Source organism: Cavia porcellus, unplaced genomic scaffold, assembly GCF_034190915.1.
Source record: "Cavia porcellus strain 051 isolate PalLab524CR breed Dunkin Hartley unplaced genomic scaffold, mCavPor4.1 scaffold_2, whole genome shotgun sequence".
Lineage (NCBI taxonomy): Eukaryota > Metazoa > Chordata > Mammalia > Rodentia > Caviidae > Cavia > Cavia porcellus.
The window spans coordinates 149,328,237-149,350,384 of NW_026947485.1; positions in this window are offsets into that span (position 1 = coordinate 149,328,237).

Sequence of the window (22,148 nt, forward strand, 5' to 3'; positions counted from 1 at the left end):
GGGTAAGGTTTAGGGTTACGTTTGGGTTAGGGTTAGCGTTAGGTTTAGAGGGTTATGGTTAGGGTTAGCGTTAGTTTAGGGTTAGGGTTAGGGTTAGAGGTTAGCGTTAGTTTTAGGTTGAGTGATAAGGTTATCATTAAAGTTAGGGTTTAGGGTAAGTGTTAAAGTTAGTTTTAGGGTTAATTTTAGGCTTATGTTTAGGGTTAGGTTTAGGGTTAGAGATAGGCTTACAGATTTTGTTTGGGTTAAGGTTAGTGTTAGGGTTTGGGTTAGGGGTGCGGTTAGGAATAGTGTTAGGGTTAGGTTAGGGTTAGGGTTAGTGGTTAGGGTTAGGCTTAGTGTTCGGGTTCTGTTAGGGTTAGTGTTAGGGTTAGAGTTAGGGTTAGGTTTAGGGCTAGGGGTTTAGGGTTGGCATTAGGGTTAGGGTTAGTGTTAGGGTTAGTGTTATGGTTAGGACTAGCGTTAGGGTTAGTGTTACGGTTAGGGTTATAGGTTAGTGTTAGCCTTAAGTTTAGGGGTTAGTGTTAGGGTTAGGGTTAGAGGGATAGAGTAAGGATTAGGTTTACCTTAAGATTAGGGTTAGGTTTAGGGTTAGGGTTAGTGTTAGGGTTAGAGTAACATTGAGGGTTAGGGTTAGAGTTAGGGTTAGGGATTTGGTTTAGGTTTAAGGTTAGGGTTAGGGATAGGTTTAGTGGTTGGGGTTAGGGATAGTGTTAGGTTGAGGTTTATGGGTATGGTTAGGGTAATGGATTTGGGTTAGTGTTAGGGTTAGAGTTAGTGTTTGAGTTATTGTTAGGTTTAGGGTTAGGTTTATTGTTTGGTGTACAGTTAGGGTTAGGGTTAGCCTTAGGGTTAGGTATTGAATTATTGTTAGGTTTAGGGTTAGGTTTGGGGTTATTGTTTGCCTTATGGTTAGCTTTAGGAATAGGGTTAGGTTTAATTTTAGAGTTAGGGGTTGGGTTAGCATTAGGGTAATGGTTAGCGTTTAGGGTTAGGGTTAGGAATAGGGTTGGGGTTAGGTTTAGGTTTAGGGTTTGGGTTAATGTTAGGCTTATGATTGGATTAAGGTTTGGGTTAGGGTTAAGGTTATGGTTTAGGTTAAGTTTAGGGTTTGTTTTAGGATTGTTGTTAAGGCTTAAGGTTAGGGGTTAGGCTTAGGGTTATGGCTTAGGGTTTTTGTTTAGGCTTAGGGGTTAGGATTATTGTTTGGCTTTGGGTTAGTGTTAGGCTTAGGTTTAAGATTAGGGTTAAGGTTAAGGTTTGTGTTTGGGTTCGTGTTAGGGTTAAAGTTAGGGTAACCATTACCATTTTGTTTACGGCTAGGGTTATGATTAGTGTTAGGGGTAGGGTTAGGGTTAGAGGGCTAAGGTTAGGGTTAGGGGTAGGTTTATGGTTAGGGTTAGTATTAGTGTTTTGATAGGGTTAGGATTAGGTTTAGGGTTAGCCTTAGGGATAGCATTCGGCTTCTATGTTAGGCTTAAAGTTCAGGGTAGTGTTAGGGTTATGCTTAGGTGTAGAATTTAGGGTTAGTTTCAGGGTTAGGTTTATGGGTAGGGTTAGGGTTAGGATTAGGGTTATGGTTAGATGTTTAGGGTTAGTGTTGGGTTAGGTTTAGGTTTAGAGGTTCGTGTTAGAGTTATGTTTAGGCTTTTGGATATGGTTAGTGTTAGTGTTAGGGGTTTGGGTTAGGGTTAGGTTTAGGGTTAGGATTAGGTTATGGTTAGTGTTAGAATTATGGTTTGGTTTAGTGTTAGGTTTAGGGTTAGGGATAGTGTTCGGGTTAGAGATTAGGGTTAGGGTTACGGTTAGCATTATGTTTAGGTTTAGAGGTTATTGTTACTGTTAGGGTTAGGATTAGGGTTATAGCTTATGGTTAGGGGTTAGTGTTCAGAGTAGGGCGTAGCCTTAGGGGTTAATGATAGGGTTTAGTGTTATGGTTAAGGTTATGTTTAGGGTTACGGTTAGGGTTAGTGGTAGGGTTACAGTTAGAGTTAGAGATTAAGTTTATTGTTAGAGTTAGGGTTAGGGTTAGGTTTAGGTGTTAGTTTGATGGTTAGTGTTAGGGTTAAGGTTAGGTATAGGAATTAGGGTTAGGGTTAGGGTTAGTGTTAAGGTTAGGTTAGGGGTTAAGGTTAGGATTAGTGTTAGGGTTAGGGATAGCTTTTGGGTTAGAGGTTAGGGTTATGGTTAGGGTTAGGGTTAGGTTTAGGGTTAGGGCTAAGGTTACAGTTAGAGATAGGGTTAGATTTAGTGATAGGGTTAGGGTGAGGATTAGTGTTAATTTTTAAGGTTAGGGTTTAGGCTTAGGGCTATGTCTTAGTGTTAGGGCTTAGGATTAGGGGTTAGGATTCTGGTTAGGGTTAGGGTTACACTTAGGTTTAGGATTAGGGTTAGGGTTAGGGTTTTGGTTTGTGGTAGGGTTAGAGATACGGTTAGTGTTATCATTTTGATTATGCCTAGGTTTAGGTTTAGGGTTAGGGATAGGGTTAGGTTTAGGGTTAGGGTTAGTGTTAGGGTTTGTGTAGGGTTAGGAATAGGCTTAGGGTTAGGCTTAGGGATAGGGTTTGGGTTCTGGGTTAGAGTTAGTGTTAGGGGTAGTTTTAAGGTTACATTTAGGGTTAGAGGTTAGTGTTAGGGTTAGGGTTAGTGTTAGGTTTTGAGTTAGGATTAGGGTTAGCGTTGGGTTAGGGTTAGAGTGTTAGGGTTAGGGTTATGTTTAAAGGTTCGTGTTAGATTTAGGCTTAGTGTTAGGTTAGTGTTAGTGTTAGGGGTTTGGTTTAGGATTAGGGATAGGGTTAGGTTTATAGTTATGTTTTTGTGTTATTCTTAGGGTTAGGGTTAGGGTAAGGGTTACAGTTAGGGTTGGAGACTAGTCTTATTTTTAGCATTACTGTTCGGGTTATGGTTAGTGTTAGGCTTAGGTTTAGGTATTAGTTTTATGGTTAGTTTTAGGCTTAGGGTTAGGAATAGGGATTAGGTTTAGGATTAGGCTTAGTGTTAGTTGTAGGTGTTAGGGTGAGCATTAGGGTTAGTGTTAGTTGTAGGTGTTAGGGTGAGCGTTAGGGTTACTGTTAGGGTTAGATTTAGGGTTAAGGTTATGGTTAGGGTTAAGTTTAGGGTTAGAGTTAGGTTTAGGATTAGTGTTAGGGCTTACAGTTTGGGTTTAGGCTTCGGGTTATGCCTTAGGGTTAGAGGTTAGGCTTAGGGGTTAGATTATGGTGAGTGTTAGATTTACAGCTAGGTTTAGGGTTATGGTTACAGCTAGGTTGAGAGATTACCGTTAGGGTTAATGTTAGGGTTATGGTTATGGTTAGATGTTAGTGTTAGTGTTAGGGTTAGGGTTACGTTTAGGGTTAGGCTTAGTTTTAGGGTTAGATGGTTAGCATCAGGGTTAGCGTTAGATTTAGGTTTAGGATTAATGGTTAGGGATATGGTTAGGTTTAGTGATAGGGTATTTGTTACGGTTAGTGTTTAGGGTTAGGTGTAGGGTTAGGTTTAGGGTTAGTGTTAGGGTTAGGGTTAGGGACAGGGTTAGATTTACGGTTAGGGATTTTGGTTAGGGTTATGGTTAGTGTTAGTGTTAGGGTTGAGATTAAGTGTTAGGGTTAATGTTAGGATTAGGGTTAGTGGTAGTGTTAGTGTTAAGTTTAGGGTGAGGGATTAGGTTTAGGGTTAGGGTTATTGTTAGGGATAGGTTTAGGGTTAGGGTTAGAGTTAGGGTTATGTTTAGGGTTATTGTTAGGGATAGGGTTAGGTTAGGGTTAGAGGTTAGGTTTAGGGTTAGGGTTAGGGCTTAAGGTTAGGGACCAGTGTTGGGGTTAAGTTTATGGTTAGGGATCGGATTAGGGTTAGAGTTAGGTTTAGGGTTATGGTTCGTGTTAGGGTTAGGGTTAGGGTTTGGTTATAGTTAGGGTTAGATTTAGAGCTTATGGATAGGGGTTATGGTATGGCTTAGGCCTTAGGGTTAGGGTTAGTGTTAGTGTTAGGGTTTGTGTTACGGTTAGGGTTAACATTATGGTTAGGTTTAGGATTAGGGTTAGTTTACAGTTAGGGTTCGGATTAGATGTTAGGGTTATGGTTAGGGTGAGGGTTACAATTAGGGTTAGTTGATAGAGTTTGTGTTAGGGATAAAGTTAGGTTTAGATTTAAGGTTATGGTTAGGATTTGAGATTAGGGTTAGGTTTAGAGTTACATTAGGGTTAGTGTTATGGTTTGGGTTAGAGGGTTATGGTTATGGTTAGGGTTAGGGTTAGGGTTAGCGTTAGGTTTAGGGTTAGGATTAGAGGTTAGGGTTAGGTTTAGGTTTTGTGAAAAGATTATCCATAGAGTTAGGGTTTAGGGTAAGTGTTAAGTTTAGTTTTAGGGTTAATGTTAGGGTTATGTTTAGGGTTAGGGTTAGAGTTAACGCTTAGAGATTTTGGTTTGGGTTAAGGTTAGGGTTAGGGTTTGGGTTAGGGGTTGGGGTTAGGAATAGTGTTAGGGTTTAGTTAGGGTTAGGGTTAGGGTTAATGTTCAGCTTCATGTTAGGGTTATGGTTAGGTGTTTACGGATAGCGTTATGGTTAGTTTATTGTTAGGGTTAGTGTTAGGGTTTGGGTTAGAGGGTTATGGTTAGGGTTAGGGCTAGTGTTAGAGTTAGAAGTTGGTTAATGTTAGGTCTAGTTTTAGGGTAAGTTTTAGGGTTAGGATTATCATTAGTGTTAGGGTTTATGTGTTATGGATAGTGTTACGCTTAGGGTTAGGGTTAGGGTTAGGTTTAGGGTTAGGGTTAGGGTTAGGGTTAGGGTTAGGGTTAGGGTTAGGGTTAGGGTTGGGTTAGGGTTAAAGTGTTTGAGTTAGTGTTAGGCTTAGGGTTATGTTTAAAGGTTCGTTTTAAATTTAGGCTTAGCATTAGGTTAGTGTTAGGGTTAAGTGTTTCGTTTAGGGTTAGGGTTAGGGTTAGAATTATGGTTACAGTTAGTGTTAAGGTTATGGAGACAGTTAGGGTTGGAGACTAGGGTTATTTTTAGCATTACAATTCAGGTTATGGTTAGTGTTAGGGTTACATTTAGGTATTAGTGTTATGGTTAGTGTTAGGTTTAGGGTTAGGGATAGTGATTAGGGTTAGGGTTAGGGTTAGGGTTAGGGGTTAGGGTTATTGTTAGCGTTAGGCCTAAGGTTATGGTTTGGGTTTGGGTTAGGGTTAGGGTTTGTGTTAGGATTAATGTTAGGGCTTACGCTTATTGTTTAGACTTCGGTTTATGGCTTTGGGTTAGATGTTAAGCCTAGGGATTAGGATTATGTTTAGGGTTAGGTTTACAGCAAGGTTTAGAGTTATGGTTATGGTTAGACTTAGAGATTAGTGTTAGGGTTAGTGTTAGTGTTAGGGTTACGGTTATGGTTAGAGGTTAGTTTTAGGGCTAGTCTTAAGGTTAAGTTTAGGGTTAGGGTTAAGGTTAGGTATAGATTAAGGGGTACTTTTAGGGTTAGAGATTAGGGATAGGGTTATCTTTAGGGTTAGTTTTAGGGTTAGGGTTAGAGGGTTAGCTTTAGGGTTAGTGTTAGCTTTAGGGTTAGGGTTAAAGTTTAGGCTTAGGGTTAGGGTTAGGGTTACGTTTAGGGACAGGGTTAGAGTTAGGGTTAGGGATTTTGTTTAGGGTTAAGGTAAGGGTTAGGGTTACGGTTAGGATTAATGGTTAGGGTTCACTTTAGGATTAGGGTTAGTGTTAAGTTTAGGGTGAGGGAATAGGTTTAGGGTTAGGGTTATTGTTAGGGATAGGTTTAGGGTTAGGCTTAGGTTTAGGTTTAAGTACAGGGTTAGGTTTAGGGTTAGGTTAGGATTATGGTTATGGGTTAGGCTTAGGTTTAGTTTTTGGGTTAGGTTTGGGTTAGGCTTACGGGTTACTGTTAGGGTTAGGGGTAGGTAAGAGTTAGGGTTAATGTTAGAGTGTTAGCATTAGGGTTACAATTAGGGTTACTGTTAGGTTTAGGGTTAGGATTAGGGTTATGGTTATGGTTAGTGGTTCAGGTTAGTGTTAGTGTTAGGTTTATGATTAGTGCTAGGGTTAAGTTTAGCGTTAGGGTTAGAGGTTAGGGTTAGTGTTATGGTTAGCTTTGGGGTTAGGGCTTAGGGGTTAGGTTTTGGGTTAGAGTTGATGTTTGTGTTAGGGTTACAGTTAGGGTTAACATTACCATTAGATTTATGGCTAAGGTTAATGTTAGTGGTAGGGTTAGTGTTAGGGTTAGAGGGTTAGGGATAGGGTTAGTGTTAGGGTTATTTTAGGGTTATGGTAGGTTTAGTGTTAGGGTTAGGGTTAGAGGTTCGGTTATGGTTAGGCTTAGGTTTAGGCTTATGGTTAGGGTTAGGATTAGGGGTTAGTTTTAGGGTTAGTGTTAGTGTTATGATTAGTGTTACGGTGAGTGTTAAGGTCATGCTTAGGTTTAGGGTTAGTGGTAGAGTTAGGGCTATGTTTCGGGTTAGTGGTGAGGGTTAGGTTTAGGGTTAGCGTTACGGTTAGGGTTAGAGTTTAGAGTTAGAGTTAGGTTTAGGATTAGGGTTAGAACTTATGGTTCGGTTTTAGGGTTTAGCGTTAGGGTTAGTTTAGAGGTAGGGTTCAGATTAGAGGTTAGTGTTAGGGTTAGGTTTAGGGTTACGATTAGGGTTAGAGGATAGAGTTGGTGTTAAGGATAAAGTTAGGTTTAGATTTAAGGTTACGGTTAGGATTTGAGATTAGGGTAAGGTTTAGGGTTACGTTTGGGTTAGGGTTAGCGTTAGGTTTAGAGGGTTATGGTTAGGGTTAGCGTTAGTTTAGGGTTAGGGTTAGGGTTAGAGGTTAGCGTTAGTTTTAGGTTGAGTGATAAGGTTATCATTAAAGTTAGGGTTTAGGGTAAGTGTTAAAGTTAGTTTTAGGGTTAATTTTAGGCTTATGTTTAGGGTTAGGTTTAGGGTTAGAGATAGGCTTACAGATTTTGTTTGGGTTAAGGTTAGTGTTAGGGTTTGGGTTAGGGGTGCGGTTAGGAATAGTGTTAGGGTTAGGTTAGGGTTAGGGTTAGTGGTTAGGGTTAGGCTTAGTGTTCGGGTTCTGTTAGGGTTAGTGTTAGGGTTAGAGTTAGGGTTAGGTTTAGGGCTAGGGGTTTAGGGTTGGCATTAGGGTTAGGGTTAGTGTTAGGGTTAGTGTTATGGTTAGGACTAGCGTTAGGGTTAGTGTTACGGTTAGGGTTATAGGTTAGTGTTAGCCTTAAGTTTAGGGGTTAGTGTTAGGGTTAGGGTTAGAGGGATAGAGTAAGGATTAGGTTTACCTTAAGATTAGGGTTAGGTTTAGGGTTAGGGTTAGTGTTAGGGTTAGAGTAACATTGAGGGTTAGGGTTAGAGTTAGGGTTAGGGATTTGGTTTAGGTTTAAGGTTAGGGTTAGGGATAGGTTTAGTGGTTGGGGTTAGGGATAGTGTTAGGTTGAGGTTTATGGGTATGGTTAGGGTAATGGATTTGGGTTAGTGTTAGGGTTAGAGTTAGTGTTTGAGTTATTGTTAGGTTTAGGGTTAGGTTTATTGTTTGGTGTACAGTTAGGGTTAGGGTTAGCCTTAGGGTTAGGTATTGAATTATTGTTAGGTTTAGGGTTAGGTTTGGGGTTATTGTTTGCCTTATGGTTAGCTTTAGGAATAGGGTTAGGTTTAATTTTAGAGTTAGGGGTTGGGTTAGCATTAGGGTAATGGTTAGCGTTTAGGGTTAGGGTTAGGAATAGGGTTGGGGTTAGGTTTAGGTTTAGGGTTTGGGTTAATGTTAGGCTTATGATTGGATTAAGGTTTGGGTTAGGGTTAAGGTTATGGTTTAGGTTAAGTTTAGGGTTTGTTTTAGGATTGTTGTTAAGGCTTAAGGTTAGGGGTTAGGCTTAGGGTTATGGCTTAGGGTTTTTGTTTAGGCTTAGGGGTTAGGATTATTGTTTGGCTTTGGGTTAGTGTTAGGCTTAGGTTTAAGATTAGGGTTAAGGTTAAGGTTTGTGTTTGGGTTCGTGTTAGGGTTAAAGTTAGGGTAACCATTACCATTTTGTTTACGGCTAGGGTTATGATTAGTGTTAGGGGTAGGGTTAGGGTTAGAGGGCTAAGGTTAGGGTTAGGGGTAGGTTTATGGTTAGGGTTAGTATTAGTGTTTTGATAGGGTTAGGATTAGGTTTAGGGTTAGCCTTAGGGATAGCATTCGGCTTCTATGTTAGGCTTAAAGTTCAGGGTAGTGTTAGGGTTATGCTTAGGTGTAGAATTTAGGGTTAGTTTCAGGGTTAGGTTTATGGGTAGGGTTAGGGTTAGGATTAGGGTTATGGTTAGATGTTTAGGGTTAGTGTTGGGTTAGGTTTAGGTTTAGAGGTTCGTGTTAGAGTTATGTTTAGGCTTTTGGATATGGTTAGTGTTAGTGTTAGGGGTTTGGGTTAGGGTTAGGTTTAGGGTTAGGATTAGGTTATGGTTAGTGTTAGAATTATGGTTTGGTTTAGTGTTAGGTTTAGGGTTAGGGATAGTGTTCGGGTTAGAGATTAGGGTTAGGGTTACGGTTAGCATTATGTTTAGGTTTAGAGGTTATTGTTACTGTTAGGGTTAGGATTAGGGTTATAGCTTATGGTTAGGGGTTAGTGTTCAGAGTAGGGCGTAGCCTTAGGGGTTAATGATAGGGTTTAGTGTTATGGTTAAGGTTATGTTTAGGGTTACGGTTAGGGTTAGTGGTAGGGTTACAGTTAGAGTTAGAGATTAAGTTTATTGTTAGAGTTAGGGTTAGGGTTAGGTTTAGGTGTTAGTTTGATGGTTAGTGTTAGGGTTAAGGTTAGGTATAGGAATTAGGGTTAGGGTTAGGGTTAGTGTTAAGGTTAGGTTAGGGGTTAAGGTTAGGATTAGTGTTAGGGTTAGGGATAGCTTTTGGGTTAGAGGTTAGGGTTATGGTTAGGGTTAGGGTTAGGTTTAGGGTTAGGGCTAAGGTTACAGTTAGAGATAGGGTTAGATTTAGTGATAGGGTTAGGGTGAGGATTAGTGTTAATTTTTAAGGTTAGGGTTTAGGCTTAGGGCTATGTCTTAGTGTTAGGGCTTAGGATTAGGGGTTAGGATTCTGGTTAGGGTTAGGGTTACACTTAGGTTTAGGATTAGGGTTAGGGTTAGGGTTTTGGTTTGTGGTAGGGTTAGAGATACGGTTAGTGTTATCATTTTGATTATGCCTAGGTTTAGGTTTAGGGTTAGGGATAGGGTTAGGTTTAGGGTTAGGGTTAGTGTTAGGGTTTGTGTAGGGTTAGGAATAGGCTTAGGGTTAGGCTTAGGGATAGGGTTTGGGTTCTGGGTTAGAGTTAGTGTTAGGGGTAGTTTTAAGGTTACATTTAGGGTTAGAGGTTAGTGTTAGGGTTAGGGTTAGTGTTAGGTTTTGAGTTAGGATTAGGGTTAGCGTTGGGTTAGGGTTAGAGTGTTAGGGTTAGGGTTATGTTTAAAGGTTCGTGTTAGATTTAGGCTTAGTGTTAGGTTAGTGTTAGTGTTAGGGGTTTGGTTTAGGATTAGGGATAGGGTTAGGTTTATAGTTATGTTTTTGTGTTATTCTTAGGGTTAGGGTTAGGGTAAGGGTTACAGTTAGGGTTGGAGACTAGTCTTATTTTTAGCATTACTGTTCGGGTTATGGTTAGTGTTAGGCTTAGGTTTAGGTATTAGTTTTATGGTTAGTTTTAGGCTTAGGGTTAGGAATAGGGATTAGGTTTAGGATTAGGCTTAGTGTTAGTTGTAGGTGTTAGGGTGAGCATTAGGGTTAGTGTTAGTTGTAGGTGTTAGGGTGAGCGTTAGGGTTACTGTTAGGGTTAGATTTAGGGTTAAGGTTATGGTTAGGGTTAAGTTTAGGGTTAGAGTTAGGTTTAGGATTAGTGTTAGGGCTTACAGTTTGGGTTTAGGCTTCGGGTTATGCCTTAGGGTTAGAGGTTAGGCTTAGGGGTTAGATTATGGTGAGTGTTAGATTTACAGCTAGGTTTAGGGTTATGGTTACAGCTAGGTTGAGAGATTACCGTTAGGGTTAATGTTAGGGTTATGGTTATGGTTAGATGTTAGTGTTAGTGTTAGGGTTAGGGTTACGTTTAGGGTTAGGCTTAGTTTTAGGGTTAGATGGTTAGCATCAGGGTTAGCGTTAGATTTAGGTTTAGGATTAATGGTTAGGGATATGGTTAGGTTTAGTGATAGGGTATTTGTTACGGTTAGTGTTTAGGGTTAGGTGTAGGGTTAGGTTTAGGGTTAGTGTTAGGGTTAGGGTTAGGGACAGGGTTAGATTTACGGTTAGGGATTTTGGTTAGGGTTATGGTTAGTGTTAGTGTTAGGGTTGAGATTAAGTGTTAGGGTTAATGTTAGGATTAGGGTTAGTGGTAGTGTTAGTGTTAAGTTTAGGGTGAGGGATTAGGTTTAGGGTTAGGGTTATTGTTAGGGATAGGTTTAGGGTTAGGGTTAGAGTTAGGGTTATGTTTAGGGTTATTGTTAGGGATAGGGTTAGGTTAGGGTTAGAGGTTAGGTTTAGGGTTAGGGTTAGGGCTTAAGGTTAGGGACCAGTGTTGGGGTTAAGTTTATGGTTAGGGATCGGATTAGGGTTAGAGTTAGGTTTAGGGTTATGGTTCGTGTTAGGGTTAGGGTTAGGGTTTGGTTATAGTTAGGGTTAGATTTAGAGCTTATGGATAGGGGTTATGGTATGGCTTAGGCCTTAGGGTTAGGGTTAGTGTTAGTGTTAGGGTTTGTGTTACGGTTAGGGTTAACATTATGGTTAGGTTTAGGATTAGGGTTAGTTTACAGTTAGGGTTCGGATTAGATGTTAGGGTTATGGTTAGGGTGAGGGTTACAATTAGGGTTAGTTGATAGAGTTTGTGTTAGGGATAAAGTTAGGTTTAGATTTAAGGTTATGGTTAGGATTTGAGATTAGGGTTAGGTTTAGAGTTACATTAGGGTTAGTGTTATGGTTTGGGTTAGAGGGTTATGGTTATGGTTAGGGTTAGGGTTAGGGTTAGCGTTAGGTTTAGGGTTAGGATTAGAGGTTAGGGTTAGGTTTAGGTTTTGTGAAAAGATTATCCATAGAGTTAGGGTTTAGGGTAAGTGTTAAGTTTAGTTTTAGGGTTAATGTTAGGGTTATGTTTAGGGTTAGGGTTAGAGTTAACGCTTAGAGATTTTGGTTTGGGTTAAGGTTAGGGTTAGGGTTTGGGTTAGGGGTTGGGGTTAGGAATAGTGTTAGGGTTTAGTTAGGGTTAGGGTTAGGGTTAATGTTCAGCTTCATGTTAGGGTTATGGTTAGGTGTTTACGGATAGCGTTATGGTTAGTTTATTGTTAGGGTTAGTGTTAGGGTTTGGGTTAGAGGGTTATGGTTAGGGTTAGGGCTAGTGTTAGAGTTAGAAGTTGGTTAATGTTAGGTCTAGTTTTAGGGTAAGTTTTAGGGTTAGGATTATCATTAGTGTTAGGGTTTATGTGTTATGGATAGTGTTACGCTTAGGGTTAGGGTTAGGGTTAGGTTTACGGTTAGGGTTAGGGTTAGGTTAGGGTTAATTTGGGGTTAGGTTTAGGGTTAGTTTCAGCGTTAGGGTTAGGGTTATTGGTAGAGTTTAGTTTTACGTTTAGTATTAGAGTTTGGGATTAGGGTTAGGGTTAGTGTTAGGCTTAGAAGTTATGGTTAGAGTTAAGGTTAGGGTTAGGTTTAAAGCTTAGGTTTAGGGTTAGGTTTGGCTTAGTGTTTGGGTATGGTTAGGGTTAGAGTTAGGGTTCCAGAGTTGGTTTAGTGTTAAGGTTAGGTTTAGGGATACGGTTGGGAGTTGGGAATAGGGATACTGTTAGGTTTAGTTTTATGCGTATTATTTGGGTTAGAGATTAGGTTTAGGGTTAGTTTTATAGTTAGCGATAGAGTTAGTGTTAGGTTTAGGGTTAGGGATTAGTGTTAGGTTTAGGGTTATTGTTAGTGTTAGGCTTAGGGTTAGGCTTAGGTTTAACATTAGGGATAGGGTTAGGTTTAGTTTTAGGGTTAGGGTCTGTGTTAGAGTTACGTTTAGTGTTTAGCATTTAGAGTTAGGGTTAGAATTAGTGTTAGGGTCAGGAGTGGGGGTTAGTGTTAGGGTTAGTGTTAGAGATAGAGTTAGGGTTAGGGTTAGTGGATTTTGATGAGGATTAGGGTTAGGGTTAGGGTTAGGATTAGTGTTAGGTTTTTTGTTAGAGGTTAGTGTTATGGGTAGCGTTAGTGTTATGGTTAGGGTTAGGTTTATGTTTAGCGTTAAATTTAGTCTTAGCATTAGGTTTAGGGTTAGAGTTAGGGTTAGGGGTTAGCGCGAGGGTTAGGGTTAGGTTTAGGGTTCAGTTTAAAAGTTAGGGTTAGGGTTACAGTTAGGGTGAGAGGTTAGATTTTGGGTTAGAGTTTTGGGTTAGAGCTGGGTTAGGGTTAGGGTTAGGGTTAGGCTTAGGGTTAGGGTTAGGATTAGGGTTATGGTTACTGTTAGGGTTCGTGTTAGAGGTTAGGGTTAGAATAAGTGTTACGTTTAGGGTTAGAGGTTAAAGTTGGGGTTAGGGTTATGGTTATGTTTAGGTTTAGAGTTAAGGTTACGGTTAGGGTTAGAGATTTGGGTTAGGGTTAGGGTTAGGGTTAGTTTAAGTTGCATGGTTAGGTTTAGGGTTAGTGTTAGTATTAGTCTTAGGATTATGGTTAGTGGTTAGAGTTAGGTTTAGGGTTAGAGTTTTGGGTTGGGCTAGGGTTAGTGTTAGGCTTAGAGGTTAGGGTTAGGGTTATGGTTAGGATTAGGGTTATGGTGAGTGTTAAAGCTTAGGTTTAGGGTTAGGGTTAGGTTAGTGTTAGAGTTAGAAGTTGGTTAATATTAGGTCTAGTTTTAGGGTAAGTTTTAGGGTTAGGGTTATCATTAGTGTTAGGGTTTATGTGTTAGGGATAGTGTTAGGCTTAGGGTTAGGGTTAGGTTAAGGGTTAGCGTTAGGGTTAGGGTTAGGGTTAGTGTTAGCGTTAGGGTTAGGGTTATGGGTAGTGTTTAGCATTAGGTTTAGTATTAGAGTTTGGGATTATGGTTAGGGTTAGTGTTAGGCTTAGAAGTTATGGTTAGAGTTAAGGTTAGGGTTAGGTTTAAAGCTTAGGTTTAGGGTTAGGTTTGGCTTAGCATTAGGGTTAGGGTTAGGGTTAGATTTAGGGTTCCAGATTTGGTTTAGGGTTAAGGTTAGGGTTAGGCATAGGGTTAGGGGTTGGGATTAGGGATATTGTTAGGTTTAATTTTATGCGTAGGATTAGGAGGAATTAGGTTTAGGGTTAGTTTTATAGTTAGTGATAGAATTAGTGTTAGGTTTAGGGTTAGGGATTAGGGTTAGGGTTAGGGTTATTGTTAGGGTTAGTGTTAGGCTTAGGTTTAGCATTAGGGATAGGTTTAGGTTTAGTTTTAGGGTTAGGGTCTGGGTTAGGGTTACGGTTAGGGTTTAGCGTTTAGGGTTAGGGTTAGGGTTAGTGTTAGGGTTAGGGATGGGGGTTAGTGTTAGGGTTAGGGTTAGCGTTAGAGATAGAGTTAGGGTTAGGGTTAGTGGATTAGGATGAGGATTAGGGTTAGGGTTAGGGTTAGGTTTAGGTTTTAATGTTAGAGGTTAGTGTTATGGTTAGGGTTATTGTTATGTTTAGTTTTAGGTTTACGTTTAGTGTTAAATTTAGTCTTAATGTTAGGTTTCGGGGTAGAGTTAGGGTTAGTGGTTAGGGCGAGTGTTAGTGTTCGGCTTCATGTTAGAGTTATGGTAAGGGTTAGCGTTACCATTAGGGTTAAGGATAGGGTTAGGGTTAGGTTTAGGGTTACGGATAGGGTTAGGGTTATGGTTAGGGTTAGAGGGTTAGGGTTAAGGTTAGCGTTAGGGTTACGGTTAGAGTTTTTTGTTAGAGTTAGGGTTAAGGTTAGTGTTATTGTTAGGTTTAGGGTTAGGGTTTAGGTTTAGATTTAGGGTTACGGTTAATGTTAGGGTTTGGCTTATGGTTAGTGTAATGGTTATGGTTATGTTTAGGGATACGGTTAGAATTAGGTTTAGGGTTTAGATTAGAGGTTAGGGTTAAGGTTACTGTTACAATTAGTGTTAGAGGATGGAGTTGGTGTTAGAGTTAATGTTACGTTTAGAGTTAAGGTTTCAGTTAGGGTTAGAGATTAGGCTTAGGGTTAGAGTTACGTTACGGTTAGGGTTAATGTTAGGGTTAGAGGGTAATGGTTATTGTTAGGGTTAGGGTTAGTGTTAGCATTAGGTTTAGGGTTAGGGTTAGAGGTTAGGGTTAGGTTAGGGTTACCGATATGGTTATTATATTTAGGGTTTAGGGTAAGGGTTAGGGTTAGTGTTAAGTTTATGTTTAGGGTTTGGGTTAGAGTTAAGCTTAGAGATTTTGGTTTGGGTTAAGTTTAAGAATAGGGTTTGGGTTACGGTTTAGGGTTAGGCATAGTGTTATGTTTAGGTTAGGTTTAGGTTTATCTTTTTTTTTTTTTTTTTTTTTGTCTTTTTGGCATAAGTGCCTGCCTTCCAAACAGGCAGTCGTGAGTTCGATCTCTGGTACCGATAAAAAGGAATAAATAGGTTCAGGTTTAGTTTTAGTGTTAGCTTTAAGGTAACGGTTAGTGTTATTGATAGGGTTCGGTTAGGCTTAGGGTTAGGTTTAAGGATACTTTAGGGTTAGTGTTAGGGTTAGGATTACGGTTAGGGGTTACGCTTAGTGTTAGGATTATGGTTAGTTTTAGGGTTAGGTTTAAGGGTCAGTGTTAGGGTTAGGTTTAGGTTCATGTTAGAGTGAGGATTAGTGTTAGAGGGTTAGGGTTACGGTTAAAGTTAGGGTTATGTCTAGGGTTTTGCTTAGTTGTTAGGGTTAGTGTTAGTGTTAGAGTTATGATTAGGGTTAGGGTTAAGTTTAGCGTTAGGGTTAGAGGTTTGGGTTTGGGTTATGGTTAGCGTCGGGGTTAGGGGTTAGGGGTTATGGTTACGTTTATAGTTCATGTTCGTGTTAGGGTTACGGTTAGGGTTAGCAATACGATTAGGTTTACAGCTTGGTTTAGGGTTAGTGTTAGGGTTAGCATTAGGGTTAGAGGGTTAGGGATAGTGTTAGGCTTAGGTTTAGGGTTAGGGTTAGTTTTAGGGTTATGGTAGGTCTAAGGTTAAGGTTAGGGTTAGAGGTTCGGTTTAGAGTTAGGGTTACCCTTAGCATTTTGGTTAGGGTTAGGGTTGGGTGTCAGGGTTAGGGTTAGTGTTAGGGTTAGGAATAAGTTTATGTTTAGGATTAGGGTTGTGGTTAGGTTTAGGTTTAGGGTTAGGGATAGTGTTCAGTTTAGAGGTTAGCATTAGGGTTAGCTTTAGCTTTACGGTTAGGGTTAGAGGTTATGGTTAGGATTACGGTAGGAGCTAATGGTTAGTATTTAGTGTTAGGGTTAGGAGTTAGGGTTAGTGTTTAGGGTTATTATTAGGCTTAGGTTTAGTGTTAGGTTCAAGGTAATGGTTAGTGTTTGGCTTAGGATTAAGTTTAGGGTTAGGTTTAGGGTTGGTGTTAGTGTTAGGATTTGGGGTCAGTGTTAAGGGTTAGGGTTATGGTTATGGTTAACCTTAGGGTTAGTGTTATGTTTAGGTTTAGGGTTATGGTGAGGGTTACAGTTAGGGTTAACCTTAGAGTTAGGGTTAGGAATTTCAGTTAGTGTTAGGGTTAGGGTTAGGGGTATGGTTAGGTTTACAGTTACAGTTAAGGGTTAGGGTTCAGGTTAGGATTAGGGTTAGTGTTAGTGTTAGGGTTAGTGTCAGGGTTAGGGCTTAGTGTTAGTGTTAAGGTTAGGTTTAGGGTTAGAGTTAGGGTTAGGGTTAGTGTTAGAGGGTTAGGGTTATGGTTATGGTTAGGGTTACCGTTAGGGTTAGAGTTACTGTTAGGGTTAGTGTTAGGCTTTGTGTTGAGTTCAGGGTCAGGGTTAGAGTTAGGGTTAAGTATTTGGTTTAGGGTTAATTTTAGGGTTAGGGATAGGGTTAGGGGTTTGGGGTTGTGATATTTTTAGTGTTAAGTTTACGGGTAGGGTTAGGGTTCTGGATTATGGTTAGGGTTAGGTTTAGAGGTAGGGATAGTGTTAGTTTTATATTAGGGTTAGGGTTAGGGTTAGGGCTGCGTTAGAGGTTTAATGTCAGGGTTATGTTTAGGGTTAGGGTTAGAGTTTCGGGTTAGGGTTAGTGTCATGGTTAGTGTTATGGTTAGGTTTAGGTTTAGGCTTAGGGTTAGGGTTAGGTTTTGTGTTAAAGTTACGGTTAGAGTTATTGTTAGGTTTATGGTTCGGATTAGACATTAGGGTTAGGGTTAGGATTATGATTAGGCTTAGAGGATAGGGTTGGTCTTAGGGTTAAGGGTAAGTTTAGAGTTAAGGTTATGGTTAGAGATTAAGGTTAGGGTTAGTGTTACTTTAGGGTTAGGGTTAACATTTGGGTTAAAGGGTTAGGATTAGGTCAGGGTTAGGGTTAGAGTTAGCGTTATGTTTAGGTTGAGGTTTAGGTTTAGAAGTTTTTACGGTAAGGGTAAGTGATTGGGTTATAGTTAGAGTTAGGGTTTAGGGTAAGGGTTAGGGTTAGTGTTAGGTTTAATGTTAGGGTCAGGGTTATTTTTAGGGTAAGGGTTAGGATTAGGGTTAGGTTTAAGGTTAATGTTAGGGTTAGGGTTATGTTTAGTGTTAGGTTTCGATTTGGGCTTAGAGATTTTGGTTTGGGTTAATGTTAGGGTTAATGTTGGTTTTAGGGGTTGGGTTTAGGAATAGGTTTAGGGTTTGGTTAGGCTTAGGGTTAGGGGTTAGTTTTAGGTTTAGTGTTCGGGTTTTTGTTAGGGTTAGGGTTAGAGTTAGTGTTAGAGCTAGGGTTAGGGTTAGAAGGTTAGGGTTAGCATTACCGTAAGGTTTAGTGTTAGGGTTAGGGTTAGGGATGGTGTTAGGGTTAGGGTTAGGATCAGTGTTCGTGTTCGTGTTGGGAGAGGGTTAGGGTTAGTGTTAATTTTAGGTTTAGATTTATGTTTAGGGTTACAGTTAGGGTTTGGCTTAGTGGGCTATGGTTAGATTTAGGTTTAGGGTTTCGATTAGTGTTAGGGTTATGGTTGGGTTATTGTTAGTTTAGGGTTAGGGTTAGGGTTACTGTTAGGGTTTGGGTTTGTGTTTAGGGTAAGGTTAGGGTTAGTGTTAGGGTTTGGTTTATGGTTAGGGATTTGGGTTATGGTTAGTTTTAGGGTTAGGGTTAGTTTTAGGTTTACAGTTCAGGTTAGAGGTTAGGGTTAGGGTTATGGTTAGGGTTATGGTTAGGGTTAGAGATTCGGTTTTGGGTTAGAGTTTCAGGTTAAAGCTGATTTAGGGTTCTGGTTAGGGTTATGGTTAGTGTTAGGTTTCGGGTTAGAGGTTAGGGTGAGGGTTAGGATTATGTTTAGGGTTAGAGGTTAAGGTAGGAGGTAGGGTTAGAGTTAGGGTTACATTTAGTTTTAGAGTTAAGTTTATGGTTTGGCTTAAAGATTTGAGTTAGGGTTAGGGTTAGTTTAAGGAGCATAGGTAGGTTTAGGGTTAGGGTTAGTGCTAGTCTTAGGGTTATGATCAGAGTTTAGTGTTAGGTTTAGGGTTAGAGTTTGGGATTGGGTTAGGGTTAGGTTTAGGCTTAGAGGTTAGGATTAGTGTTAGGGTTACCGTTAGGGTTAGGATTACCATTAGGGTTAGGGTTAGGGGTAGGGTTAGGGTTAGGGTTAAGGTTAGGGTTAGGGTTAGAGTTCGTGTTAGGGATTTGGTTTTGGGTTAAGTTTAGGGTTAGTGATAGGGTTAGGGGTTTGTGTTAGTGATATTTTTAGTGTTAGGCTTATGGGTAGCGTTAGGGTTCCAGATTAGGGTTAGGGTTAGGGTTAGGGTTAGAGTTAGGCATAGAGTTAGTGTTAGGTTTAGGGTGAAGGTGATTATTAGGGTTGGGGTTAGTGTTAGGCTTAGGGTTAGCGTTAGAGACAGGGATAGGTTTATGTTTAGGGTTAGGGTTTGTGTTAGGGTTACGGTTAGGGTTTATGGTTAGGGTTAGGATTAGGGTGAGGGTTTGTGTTAGGGATGGGGGTTAGTGTTAGGGTTAGGGTTAGCGTTATAGTTACAGTTAGGGTTAGTGTATTAGGGTGAGGGTTAGGGTTTTGGTTAGGTTTAGGGTTAGGTTTATGGTTAGAGGTTATGGTTATGGTTATGGTTAAGGTTAGGGTTCGTGTTAGGGTTACGTTTAGGGTTAGCATGAACGTAAGGTTTAAGGATAGGTTTAGAGTTTGTGTTAGGGTTTAGGGTTAGGGCTAGGGTTTGGTTTAGGGTTTGGGTTAGTGTTATGGTTATGGTAGGGTTAGGGTTAGGGGTTGGGTTTAGAGTTAGGGTTAGGCTTTGGCTTTGGTTAGCGTTATGATTAGGGGTTCGTTTTAGGGTTAGGTTGAGTGTTAGGATTAGTGTTACGGTCAGTTTTAAGGTTATGCTTAGATTTCGGGTCAGTGGTAGAGTTAGGGATAGGTTACGGCTTAGAGGTGAGTGTTAGGGTTAGGGTTAGGATTAGGGTTAGATCTTATGGTTAGGTGTAGGGTTAGAGTTAGGTTTTTGGGTTAGCATTAGGTTTAGTGTTAGGGTTAGTGTTAGGTTTAGGTGATAGGGTTAGGGTTAGGGTTAGAGTTAGGGTAGGGTTAGAGTTAAGGTTAGGGTTAGTGTTAGGGTTAGCGATAGGGATCAGTGTTAGGGTAAGGTATAGGGTTAGTGTTATGGTGAGAGTTAGGGTTAGGGATAGGAATTAGGGTTAGGTTAAGTGTTAAGGTTAAGTTTAGGGATAGTGTTTGGGTTAGATGGTAGGGTTAAGATTAAGGGTAGGGTTAGGTTTATGGTTAGGTTTAGAGATTAGGGTTAGTGTTAGGGTTAGTGATAGGGTTGAGGCTTATGGTTAGGTGTCAGAGTCGGGGTTAGGTTTATGGTTAAGGTTACAATTAGTGTTAGAGTTAGGGTTAGTGTTAGGGTTAGGGTTAGGCCTGAGTAAGAGGTTTAATGTCAGGGTTATGGTTAGGGTTAGGGCTAGAGTTTCGTGTTAGAGTTACTGTTATGGTTAGGTTTAGGTTTAAGGGTTTGGGTTCAGGTTAGATTTTGTGTTAATCTTAGGGTTAGGGTTATGCTTAGGTTTACGTTTAGTGTTAGGGTTCGGATTAGATGTTAGGGTTAGTGTTAGGATTACGATTATGCTTATGGAATAGGGTTGGTCTTAGGGTTAAGGTTAGGTTTGGAGTTAAGGTTATGGTTAGAGATTAGGGTTAGGGTTAGTGTTACTTTAGGTTTAGTTTTAGGGTTAGGGTTAGAGTCAGGGTTAGGATTAGGATTAGCTTTAGGTTTAGGTTTAGGGTTAGAGGTTAGGGTTAGGGTTAGGGTTAGTGATAGGGTTATCGTTAGAGTTAGGGTTTAGGGTAAGTGTTAGGGTTAGTGTTAGGTTTAATGTTAGGGTTAGGGTTATGTTTAGGGTTAGGTTTAGGGTTAATTTTAGGGTTAGGGTTATGTTTAGTGTTAAGGTTAGAGTTGGGATTAGAGATTTTGGTTTGTGTTAATGTTAGGGTTAGTGTTGGGGTTCGGGTTTGGGGTTAGGAATAGTGTTAGGGTTTGATTAGGGTTAGGTTTAGGTGTTAGGTTTTGGTTTAGTGTTCGGGTTCTTGTTATGGTTAGGGTTAGAGTTAGGGTTAGGACTATCGTTAGGGTTAGAGGGTTAGGGTTTGCGTTAGGTTTATTGTTAGGGTTAAGGTTAGGGATCATGTTAGGGTTAGTGTTAGGTTTAGGGGTTAGGGTTCAGGTTAGTGTTCGGATTCCTTTTGGGATAGGGTTAAGGTTAGGGTTAGGGGTAATGTTAGGTTTAGGTTTATGTTTATGGTTAGGGTTAGGATTAGAATTAGAGGGATAGGGTTAGGTTTAGGTTTAGGGTTTGGATTAGTGTTAAGGTTATGGTTGGGTTAGGTTTAGGTTAGGGTGAGGGTTAGTGTTAGTGTTAGTGTTATGTTTAGAGTTAGTTTACGGTTAGTTTTTGGGTTAGGGTTAGGATTGGGTTAGGGTTAGGTTAAGAGATAGGTTAGGTCTAGTTTTAGGTTTAGGGTTAGGATTAGGATTAGAAGTTAGGTTTTGGTTTATTGTTAGTGTTAGGGTTAGGTTTAGGGTTAGAAGTTAGTGTTAGTTTTAGGGTTAGAGTTAGTTTTAGTGCTGGGGTTAGGGGTTAGTTGTTATGGAGACGTTTATGGTTAGGCTTCAGGTTACGGTTAGTTTTAGGGTTACAATTAGGTTTAGGGTTATGTTTGCGGTTATTGTTAGGGTTGGTTTTATGGTTAGGGTTACGGTTAGAGCTAGGTTTAGGTTTTAGGTGTTTGGGGTAGATTCAGAGTTAGGGTTAGGTTTAGGATTAGTGTTAATGTTAGGTTTAGAGTAAGGGATAGTGTTTGGTTTAGGCTTAGGGTTAGGGTTGGGGATAGGGCTCATGTCAGGCCTAGGGTTAGGGTTTAAGGTTAGGGTTAGTGTTACGGTTAGGTTTCAGGTTAGGTTTAGGCTTAGGCTAAGGGTTAAAGTTATGTTTAGGATTAAACTTCAAGGTTAGGTTTAGGGTTAGGATTATGTTTAGGGTTATGTTTAGGGATATATTTAGGGTTATGGTTAGGGTTATGGCTAGGTTTAGGCTTAGCCTTAGTTGGTAGGTTTTAGGGAGAGGGTTAGTGTTAGGCTTCAGGTTACAGTTAGGTTTAGGGTTACGGTTAGGTATAGGCTTAGGGTTAAGGTTAGGGTTAGTGTTAGGTTTAGTGGTAGAGTTTAGACTAAGAGTTAGGTTTCGGGTTAGTTTTACGGTTAGTTTTAGGGTTAGGGTGGGGTTTAGGGTTAGGTTTAGGGCTAGGGTTAATTTTATGATGAGGGTTAGTGTTAGCTTGAGCTTTAGGATTTGGTTTAGGGTTAGGGATAGGGTTAGAGTTAGCATTAGGGTTAGGGCTAGGGTTAGGTTTACGTTTAGCATAAGGGTTAGGGTTAGGTTGAGGTTTAGGTTTAGGGTTAAGTTTAGGGTTAGGTTTAGAAGTTAGTGTTAGGAATAGTGATAGGTTTAGGGTTAGGGATTGTGTTAGGGTTACGGTTAGGGCTTAGGGTTAGGATTAAGGTTAGGGTTCAGTTTAGGGATGGGGGTTAGTGTGAGGGTTAGGGTTCGCGTTAGAGATAGAGTTACAGTTAGGGTTAGTGGATTAGGGTGAAAGTTAGGGTTATGGTTATGGTTAGGTTTATGGCTAGAGGTTAGGGTTATGGCTATGGTTATGGTTAGGGTTCATGTTAGGGTTAAGTTTAGGGTTAGCATGACCATTAGGGTTAAGTTTAGGGTTAGGATTTGGGTTAGGTTTAGAGGTTTAGGGTTAGGGTTAGGGTTAGTGTTAGGGTAGGGGTTAGTGTTATGGTTATGGTAGGGTTAGGGTTAGAGTTTCAGTTTAGAGTTAGGGTTCAGCTTGGGCTTATGGTGAGCGTTATGATTAGGGGTTCGTTTTAGGGTTAGTGTGAGTGTTAGGATTAGTGTTATGGTTAGTTTTAATGTTATGCTGAGGTCTCAGCTTAGTGGTAGTGTTAGGGATAGTTACGGGTTAGAGGTGTGGGTTAGGGTTAGGGTTAGCATTACAGTTAGGGTTAGAGGTTAGAGTTAGAGTTAGGGTTAGGATTAGGGTTAGATCTTATGGTTAGGTGTTAGGGTTAGAGTTAGGTTTTTGGGTTAGCGTTAGGTTTACAGTTAGGGTTAGGGTTTGGTTTAGGTGATAGGGTTAGGGTTAGGGTTAGAGTTAGTGTTAGGGTTAGAGTTAGGGTTAGAATTAGGGTTAGGGATAGGGATCAAGGTTAGGGTAAGGGATTAAGTTAGGTTTAGGGTTAGAGTTAGGATTAGGGATAGAAATTAGGGTTATTGTAAGTGTTAGGGTTAAGTTTAGGGATAGTGTTTGGGTTATATGGCAGGGCTAGGATTAGGGGTAGGGTTAGATTTACAGTTAGGGTTAGAAGTTAGGGTTAGTATTAGGGTTAGTGTTAAGGTTAGAGCTTAAGGTTACGTGTCAGAGTGTTGGGGTTAGGTTGATGGTTAAGGTTAAGATTAGGGTTAGAGTTAGGGTTAGTGTTAGGGTTAGGGTTAGGGCTGCATTAGATGTTTAATGTCAGGGTTATGGTTAG